Source organism: Psammomys obesus, unplaced genomic scaffold (genome assembly GCF_907164565.1).
Source record: "Psammomys obesus unplaced genomic scaffold, mPsaObe1.curated_primary_1811, whole genome shotgun sequence".
In the NCBI taxonomy this organism is placed as follows: domain Eukaryota; kingdom Metazoa; phylum Chordata; class Mammalia; order Rodentia; family Muridae; genus Psammomys; species Psammomys obesus.
This window is the reverse complement of record NW_026585644.1, coordinates 22,861,931-22,872,588: the sequence shown is the minus strand read 5'-3', so window position 1 is coordinate 22,872,588 and position 10,658 is coordinate 22,861,931. Positions and strand designations below refer to the sequence as shown.

Below are 10,658 nucleotides of genomic sequence, written 5' to 3'. Positions count from 1 at the left end.
CATTTACTGCTTGTTCATTCATGTAACTTGGCTCAGTATGTGTGGAGTATTGGAAATAAAGATGTTATGAAATTGCAAACATGAAAACAAATAAGCAAGTATTCAAAAACTACCTCTGACCTCTGCTTTTAAGAAAATACATTTCAAGTGAATCCATAAAGATGAAAATCAGTAAGCTGTGTGTAGACATACATGCCTGTAATCCTAGCACTTGCAAGATAGAACTAGGAAAGTTATGGGTCCAAGGACATGTTCATATATAGCAGTGGTTCTCAAGCTATGAATCTTTTTTTAATATAATTTTTTATTTATTACAAATTTATTCACTTTATATCCCAACTTTAGCCCCACCCTCATCCCATTCCAATCCCGCCCTCCCTTCCTCCCTTCTTCATCTCATCCCATGCCTCTTCCCCAGTCCATTGATAGGGTAGGACCTCCTCCCATTCCATGGATCTTTTTTCTTTTAATTTTTAAATTTTATTTATTACAATCATTTATTTATTACAATTTTTTGGATGTTAGCTTTTCTTTTTTTTATTAATTACACTTTATCCACTTTTTATCTCCCCATAAACCCTTCCCTCCTCCCCTGCCAGTCCCACCTTCCTTACCCCTTCTTCAGGCATGCCCCTCCCCAAGTTCACTGATAGGGGAGGTCCCCCTCTCCTTCCTTCTGATCTTAGTCTATCAGATCTCATCAGGAGTGGCTGCATTATCATCTTCTGTGGCCTGGTAAGGCTGCTCCCCCCTCAGGGGGAGGTGATCAAAGAGCAGGACAATCAGATTATGTCAGAGGCAGCCCCTCTTCCCGTTACTATGGAACCCACTTGGACACTAAACTGCCATGGGCTACATCTGTGCAGGGGTTCTAGGTTATCTCTATGCATGGTACTTGGTTGGAGTATGAGTCTCTGGAAAGACCCCTATGTTCAAATTTTCTGGTTCTATTGCTCTCCTTGTGTGGTTCTCGTCCTCTCCAGATCTTACTATTTTCCACTTCTTTCAAAAGATTCCATGCACTCTGCCCAACAGTTGGCCATAAGTCTCAGCATCTGACATGGATCTTAATCTCTTTGGCAAACTTCTATCTCTGTAAACATTTATGTTATGATTCAGAACATTAGCAAAAACTACAGTTATGCAATAGCAATGAAAATAATTTTATGATTGAGGTCACCACAATATGAGGAACTGTATTAAAGGTCTGGGTTTCTGCAGAGACTGATGCACCAATGAAGGATGATGCATGGAGATGACCTAGACCCCCTGCTTAGATGTGGCTGATTGGCAGCTCAGTCTCCATGTGGATCTCTAAGGGAGAAGATCAGGGGCTGCTTCTATCATGAACTCAGTTGACTGCTCTTTGATCACTTGCTCTTGATGCAGCCTTGCCAGGCCACAGAGGAAGAGGATCCAGGGAATCCGGGTGAGACTTAACAAGCTATGGGCAGATGACAATAGTGGAGAACTCCCCCTTTCAGTGGGCTAGGGGAAGAGGATGAGGGAAAGAGGGAGGGAGGGTGGGCCTGGGGAGAGTTGGAATATATAATGAATAAATTGTGAAGAAAAAAATTAAAATTAAAAATAAAAAAAGAGAAAAAGAAAAGTTGTGAACTGCTGATATACTGAAATTTGAAGCCATGCTATTCTATACTACAGGGCTTTATGAAACCCTGTTTGAAAAAAAACAACAGCAACAAAAATGAGCAAGGAAAAAAGTATCGAAGCTTATCTGTTTTTAAATGGACATTTTGAAACCAGATGTTGATTTCTGTGTATGTATTTTCTATACTTTTTAAAGTGATGGAAAGTTTTGAAATACTGGGTTATAACAAGTGTTTAACCCAAAGGAAAATAAAAATTCTCATGTAAGAGTGTGATGGGCAGAAACTCTCAGCATTTTCTAATCAATGTAAATAACATGAAGGGCAAAACATTACACCAGGACAGTAAGAAGGGTCAGAAAATTATTTCTCCCTGCTATGAAAATTTGGAAGTCACCCCATTGCATGTAATCAGAAAATATCTCAGATTCTCCTTTTGGTAAGAGCATTTTGACATTCAAATGTGTTTTCAATCAACCATATTGAACTGTAAATTACAAGAATAAATTCTCTATTTAAGTGAACATTTCAGTGTGACTACAAAGTCATGAAACTACTACCTCTTCAGAACTGAAGGCACTGCTGCCTCCTCAATCATTCCTTTTGTGTCTCTTCCCAGTCTCAGGAGATAACAAGTTTTTTCCCCCTCAGCTTTCATATATGTAATTTCTACATTGTAGAATTATTCTGGTGTCTTGTACTCAGCATAGTGGATGAGAGCTTTGTCCCTGTAGTGGCTTTAAATCAGTCGTTCATTGTTTTCTCTTGCTGAGTCATTTTCCCCTAAATTTAAGTAGCACAAATTGTTTATTCACCCATTGAATGAATTTAGTTTTCTTCTAGTTTTTGTTTATATTATCTGCAGTGTATGCATTTATATATAATTCCTTGATTGAATAAACAATTTAATTTTTCCTGTTGACATATGTTAATTATCTCCTGTGCTTTTGCTTGAATGTATTTGATGATTAATTATGTAGACATGCTTAATAAGTTTCTTGGATCTATCTACTTTGAACAAGAATATTTTTACTCTTTTTAATTTTTAAATTGAGTATCTGATTATTGAGTTGTACATTTTATTTTTTTCCTTTGAGAATTTCTCTTTTCTGTTATTGAAGCCCCAATAACAGAAAAATAGACTTTTTCTGTACACTTTATTCTGATTACAATTTTCCCTCCTGCTACTTCTCCCAGTTCCTCCCCACTTTCCCTCCCTTCTGGATCAACAACCTTTCTATATCTCATTAGAAAGAACAGAAACAAAAAACCTGGCACATAAGAGATGATAAGAAAAATAAAATAAGATTAAGAACAAACAAATAGGAATATGACAAAACAACAAAAGAAGAAAAATAACCAAAGGGGGGAAAAAAACACAAGAAATGCATATAGATGCAGACATACACATACTCCAGGATCCCATAAAAACACCGAACCAGAAGCCATAAGATATACTTAAAGAGCCTGTAAGAAAGGAATAAATAAATAAATAAAACCTCCCTTATTTAACATTATGACACAAAGAATCTCCAAAGATGCTACTGACTTAAACAGATACTGCCCATGGCAGCTCAGTAGTCAAGTGGGTTCCTAGTAAGCGGAACAGGGACTGTCTCTGACATAAACTCAGTGGCTGTCTCTTTGATCACCTCCCCCTGAGGGGGGTGCAGCCTTACCAGGCCACAGAGGAAGACAGTGCAGCCAGTCCTGATGAACCTGATATGCTAGGGTCAGATGGAAGGGGAAGAGGACCTCCCCTATCAGTAGAATGGGGGAGATGAGGGAGGAAGGATGGGATTGGGAGGGAATGAGGGAAGGCACTACAACTGTGATACAAAGTGAATAAACTTTAATTAATATAAACATTAAAAAAGAGTTGTACATTTTAAAAACACTAATCTTTACTCTGTATTCATATAACCACTAATGTAGCAAATATCAAAGTATATGAAGTATTTGCCAAAAAGGTTGCAGTTTCTTTACTTTTGGGGCTTCTCAGTTCTTCCTTCTTCCTCTCCCTCGCTTCCTTTGTTCTTCCACTCTGCTCCTCTGCCAATCCCTTCGTTGAGACAATGTCTAAGTTTGTGTGTGGAGGGAGGAGGGTGTACACCCTAGGCTGAGATTTGGCTCACTCTTGAGTTCCAACGTCATTCTCATCATTATTTATCAATTTCACCCAAAGCTTAGAAGGTTGGCTTTATAATACAGTATTATTACTAATTTATTTCTATGACTTATATCTTGTGTGCCAAGAAAAATTTACCTTCTCTCAGATCATAAATAACTTTCCTGTTTATAATTTTTAAAGATTAAAGTATAGGTTTTTCATATTAGAATATTCTGTTTTCTAGTACAAAAATTTTAAGTAATAATTAACAATGATGTACTGTTGGTAGTGTTCCATTAATTCTGATACAATTTCATTTGTCAGTCAAAATAGATTCTCTTTCTTTCATTACTTTTCTTTGATGGATGGTGTGTCTTACGGAAGTCTGTATCATTTTAAGAAATGTGTGACATTTCATGTCATTTCACGTTCCTACTATTGCTTTTAAGTTTAATGCTTTTATCATTAAATGACATACTTCGTGTATTTCCATCTTTTAATGCTTATATAGAACAGTATGCATTTGTTTTTCTTTTAGGTTTGATGATCACAAAGCATGTTCAAGCTCTGTGATAACACACCAGACACCTGTAACCATCCTTACTCCTAGTTTGTGAACCCCTTATGTTTGCGATATTTTCCGCACATTGTCTCTTAATATTACTTTTTCCAAAGTCTACATTATTCTGTAACAATAAGCACTTCAGCTATCTCATTTGTAGGTACTTATTATTCCTTTCCAGTATTTACTTTGACCATCTACAATGTTACACTGAAATTGCCTTTCATGTAGCAAGCCTGTTGTGTCTTGCTTTTATATCCTGTTTGGCAGTATATCTTTCATGACAGTATATATTTTAATTGCTATATTTATAAAATCCCATGGAATTGATATTATTTGATTTATAATGACAACAATTCTTTTTTACTTTTTGTTTATATCATCTTTTCCTGATAAAACAACTCTGTCACTTTAAAGATTATACTGTATTTCTATTGCTGCTTTTTGTTGCAACATTTTATTTCATTGTACTAGTTTCTATAAGTTTAAGTAAATTTCCCTTCAGTTTAAATTTTACTTTCAAATCATATTGTGCAAATTTTCTGCTAATGGAATCTAAAACCAGCCTCTGATTTTAGAGTTATTGTTTGAGGTTTTAGATTCCCCCTTTGTTGTAAAGTCTACAATGGAGGGCTGCTATTACTGCCTTTTAAATGTCAGTGATTTTACAGAAAATTTAAAATTAACAATACATCTTTGTGGGTGTTTGTTTTTTGAAGCAGATTCCGCTAACCTCCCAACTCATGGCAACTCTCTTGCTTCAGCCTCTTGAATGTTGTGTTTCTTAGCAGAAATATGTCTTATAGTGAGCACAGTTTGTGTGTGTGTGTGTGTGTGTGTGTGTGTGTGTGTGTGTGTGTGTATTCTAGTCTCCCATCTAATAGCATTTTCTATTGATTGGAGGCAATTCATTAAAAAATTTGCCTTGGGAACATGACACTTTTTAGACTATCTCCTGCTTTTGATCATTCTCTTTGATTCACTGTCCATGATTCGCTTATTTTTCCCTGCCCCTTGAGTCATTGACGGTGTGGCTGCAGTGTCACATGTGCAGTACTAGGTGGCAAGAGGAGAGAGGTGTTGGCTATAATCACTATTCTGACTTGTGAACATATGAATGATTAGTAGCCTAACATTCCAGGATAAACAAGCCTGAGACAACCAGTAGCCCAACCCCAGGGAGCCTAGATGAGGAGCCAGCCTGAGATGACTACTAGTGTACCACACATTCCTTGGGTTGTAGATCATACCTGAGATGACCTCTGCTTGGTGCCATAATGCACAGGTGGGGCATGGCCCTCCTGAGACCACTTCTAAGATGACCTCAGACACTCAGAGACCCCATGTGCCACTAAGAGGAGCAAGTAAGTGATGGGGAAATGGATGAGAAAGAGAAAAAAAATGAAGAGAGGCAGAACTGGGTACTCAAGGATTGTTAGGAACAGCCTGATGTGAGTTGTTAGTGATGCCGCCTAGGACCGTGGTGGGGTCCTGGTCTGTGTTGCCACCAGGGGCTATATTTGACTTTGTGGCTCTGCAGACGCAGGAGTTGGTTACCCCAAAGGCCAGGCAGATAACGTTGGTCTGTGCTGCTTCCCTGGGACATTTTGATATCTGAGGGCTGTGCAGAATTGCCTTCCCCATTTACCCAACCATTTTAGGAGAGCTGGCCCTGGAGGTATGAAAGCAGGAGAGCTGACCCCAACCTAGCCAGCTGCAGTACTCAGGAGAGTGGCTTTCAGCACATTGCAGGAGTTGCAGATGAGACTTCCAAAAGACAGGAGTATGGAAGAGCTAACCCTACCACTTCTCTCCCCTCCTTACTCCTTACCACCTACATCAGAAAGGAGAGTTGGCCCTGAGGTCATGAGAGCAGGAGAGCTATCGCTGTTGCTCACCTGCTGCAGCTCTGGAGAGTACCTCACCTGGCCACAATAGTGCTTGCCCTGGACATGGCATTTGTGGATGAGCCAGCCCAGAGGGCATGCAAGTGGTAGAGCTGAAGGTCTGACCAGCTCAGATGCCTCTCAGGACCAGATGCAGAGTTTTGAATTGGCCCACCCCAATGTCTACCTCATCTATAAAATGCTGGAGTGTAGTAAGGAGCCTGTCCTATAGATCTGAAGCACTGGATCTTTATAACACAGGGCAACAACAGGCTATCCAAAAGGTACTCCAGTGAGGTCCCAGGATTGATAGAGTAACAGAAGCCAGACGTGAGAAGCCTCAGGCCAGACGATTGAGTCATTGCAATGAATATTTGAAAGCAACAAAATATGGAAGAAAGTATATGTTGTGGGACATATTATGACACACTGTATCTTCCCCATGAAATTTTTTACCCCCCTCTGGTTGGGTGAAAGTTTGCAAGGGTGTACAGCAGGTATGAGGGGAGGAGGAGATGAGTTGATTACAGTGTATGATGTGAAATTCACAAAGAATGAATAAAAAGTTTTAAAAAAAGAATAAAACAAGTACCTGATTTTTTTGAGTTTTGTTCTTATGTTTTTTTAGTAATTCAAATATGATTTTCTGTGTGCTTCTTCTGTTCACTTCATTGTATTTCTTGAATGAATATTTAGTACTTGAAAGCATATCAGTTCTTATCTAATGTTGATGATTGTTGCCTGTTGTTTGAAGTACTTTTCTGTCCTCTCCCTCTCTTTGCATTGCATATAGAAGCTATCCCTGGTTTCCTCTTGTGGTCTTTACACTAATTCATTTTCACCAGTTATTGCTTGGTTTTTGGTCTTTTTGTTTTAAAATATTCAACGCCACTAATTCTATTCTTTAATGTCTAAAATTTCAGATGCTACATTTTTTTCTCTATAAACCTTTACTGAGACCATTTCATTATATTCATGCTTTCTTTTATGGTGTTATTTTATGTCAGTCACCAGGATGGAGATTTATAATACATGTTAGCAAATCATGTAGCATCCTGTTTTCAGATACAATTTTACAATCTCATGAACACTTTTTGAAAACGCATGTAGCACCCTCTTGTGCTTGAACCACTCTTTTAATTTCTCTTTCACACTTAGAGCAACAGTGTTTTGTTTTTTTTTTTTTTTTGTTAGTTTTGTTTTGTTTTTAACAAGGAAAGAATCCTCTGATATGTTGTGATGTTCATTTATTTGATTTTCTGTGACACATGATATTGCTCTGTAACTTAGAATAACATTGTACTTACTATATAGTCCAACTTTAACTTGAATGACACAGATTTTCCTTTCTCAGTCTACTGAGTGCTGGAGTATAGGCATCTACTATCATAGTTATATTTCATGTTTGGTTGCAACTAGTCAAGTAATTATATTGACCTCAGTATAATCATGCTAGTTAGAATTAGACTAAATATCATTGTTAAATATTATTATTATTAAATGTGATTTGTAGAAATATTTCTAACTGTTTTAAAAACTTATTTGTTAACTGTCTTTGTTTTTTTAATATTTTATTATTTTAATTATGTACATACTGCTATGCTTGTATGTGTGTATGTATACACAAATATGGGTCTTATGAAGACCAGAAAACAGCATTAGGTCCAGGTCTTCTGTTGCTACAGTTCTGAGTGGTTATAAACCACCCGAGGTGGATTCTGGGAACTCTGGGAACAGTAAGGTGAGAGCTCCAGGGGAAGTAGGAAATAGCCCTCATTGCCATTCCTTCTACCTGAAGCTATTGTCTTGTATTCTTATTTACGTTTTCTCTTGGGAAACTAACAATACTCTGTGAGAGACAATATTCCTTTCTGGGCTTCATAATACTACTTTTTATAATTTTAGGTCCTAGGAATTGGAGGTCCTGGGGTTTATAAAGTACTTATTAGTTTAATATTTTAATATCTTGTGCAGTAATATACTTTTAAAGTTGCCTCATTACTTCATTAAATGTATTAGCGGGATGTAAAGCAACAGCTAGAAAAAAGTTAGCCATTTATTGCTTGTGAAGATTATTATTGTTATGAATGATAGAGATGTCATTAAACTTTTTCTAGTATAGCACATGGCATATAGTAAATAGTCATTAAGTATTTTTATGATTATTTTGCAAATTAAATGTTAGTTAATAAAATGTTGTAAATTCACAGATGGAATTTTTTGATAACCATGTCAACTGATGTTATTGTAAGTGATTATTTTGCCCTTTAAAAGAGAATCCATGTGTATCTTTCTTCTTCTGGGATACCTCATGAAGGATGATCTTTTCTAGATCCCACCATTTTCCTGCAAATTTCATGATTTCCTTGTTTTTAACTGCTGCATAGTATTCCATTGTGTAAATGTACCACAATTTCTGTATCTTTTCCTCAGTTGAAGGACATCTGGGTTGTTTCCAGATTCTGGCTATTACAAATAAAGCTTCTATAAACATGGTTGACCAAATGTCCTTGTTGCATACTCAAGCATCTTTTGAATATATGCCTAGGAGTGGTATAGCTGGATCTTGAGGAAGCGCTATTGCTAATTGTCTGAGAAAGCTCCAGATTGATTTCCAAAGTGGTTATACACATTTATATTTCCACGAGCAGTGGATGAGGATTCTCCTTTCTCCATAACCTCTCCAGCATATGTTGTTATTGAGTTTTTGATCTTAGCCATTCTGACGGGTATAAGCTGAAATTTCAGGGTCGTTTTTATTTACATTTCCCTGATGACTAAGGACATTGACCATTTCTTTAAGTGTTTCTCTGCCATTTGATATCCCTCTATTGAGAATTCTCTGATTTGTATCTGTTTGACATCTTCAGTTCCTTACATATTCTGGATATTAGCCTCTGTCAGATATAGGGTTGGTGAAGATCCTTTCCCAGTCTTCAGGCTGTCATTTTGTTCTGATGACAGTGTCCTTTCCATTACAGATGCTTTTCTATTTCATGAAGTCCCATTTATTGATTGTTGATCTTAGATCCTGTGCTGTTGGTGTTTTGTTCAGGAAGTTGTCTCCTGTGCCAATGAGTTTGAGGCTGTTCCCTGCTTTTTCTTCTAACAGATTTAGTGTGTCTGGTTTTATGTTGATGCCTTTGATCTACTTGGACTTTAGTTTTGTGCATGGTGATCTATTTACATATTTTTCTACATGCCAATATCCAGTAGGACCAGCATCATTTGTTGAAGATGCCATCTTTTTTCCATTGTATGGTTTTGGCAACTTACTTACTTATAAGTGCATGTAAGGCATATAATATAGAATAAACACATTAAAATCTGTACACCTAAAGAATCTAAGCAAGGAGGAGGACACAGGGTGAAATGCTGAATCTTCATAAAGAAAGGCAAACGGGATAGACATTGGAAGAGGGAGAAAACAGGGAACAGGACAGGAGCCTACTACAGAGAGCCTCTGAAAGACTCTACCTAGTAGGGTATCAAAGCAGACACTAAGACACATAGCCATAATTTGGGTAGAGTTCAGGGAATCTTTTTTTTTTTTTCAGGGAATCTTATGAAAGAAGTAGGATAAGGAAAAACTTGGAGGGGACAGGATCTCCACAAGGGGAAAAATAGAACCAAAAATTCTGGACACTGGGGTATTTTCTGAGACTGAGTCTAACCAAAGACCATTCATGTAGATAACCTAGAACCCCTGCACAGATGTAGCCCATGTCAACTCATTCTCCAAGTGGGTTCTCTAGTAAGGGGAACAGGGACTGTGTCTGACATGAACTCAGTGGCTGGCTCTTTGATCACCTCCCCCTGAGGCGGGGATGTGGGGCAGCCTTACCAGGCCACAGAGGAAGACAATGCAGCTAGTCCTGATGAGATCTGATAGGCTAGGGTCAGAGGGAAGGGATGAGGACCTCACCTATCAGTGGCCTGGGTGAGGGGCATATGAAGAAAAGAAGGAGAGAGGGTGGGATGGGAAGTTATGAGAGAGGAGGCTACAGCTTGGATACAAAGTGAATAAAGTATAATAAAAAATAAATTAAAAAAAAACTAAAGAAAACAGAGTCCAGACAGAAAAACAGACAACCAGGAATATGTAGCTGAATTATTTATCATGGAGGGACAGCAGAAAAGAAACATTATTTCGCAAACCTGAAAGTTTTCCATAAGTACAGCATATGGCATGTAGAATTGCTTTTCTGTCTCTTTTCATGTCATAGACAATGCACTGGTACAATGACTCAAACACATTAAAAGTTGTTCTAAATTTGGCTGATGAGGGAAGATGTTTCTGATGGAGGAGTGATGTAAAAGGAAGCAAAGAGGGGGCTGGGAAGCTGTGGTTTGAGTAGCAGCATTAGGAGCCAGCTTCAGTCTCTGAGCAAGGGAGGTGTTTACTTGGACTTTCTTTTTTTTCTCCCTTGCACAGAATCATGCCTGGTAATCTTCTGAGACCTGTTTATCCCCCTCAAGAGGGGATCACAGAT

General features: G+C 37.9%; 1 non-coding gene across 1 annotated transcript; it reads left to right on the top strand.

The window, feature by feature from the left end:
- The first annotated feature begins 5,285 nt into the window (after nt 1-5,285).
- On the top strand, nt 5,286-5,416 carry LOC129691443 (small nucleolar RNA SNORA17). Its single transcript, XR_008722465.1, has one exon. It is a non-coding gene; the product is annotated as a small nucleolar RNA SNORA17 (small nucleolar RNA).
- The last annotated feature ends 5,242 nt before the right edge of the window (nt 5,417-10,658 follow it).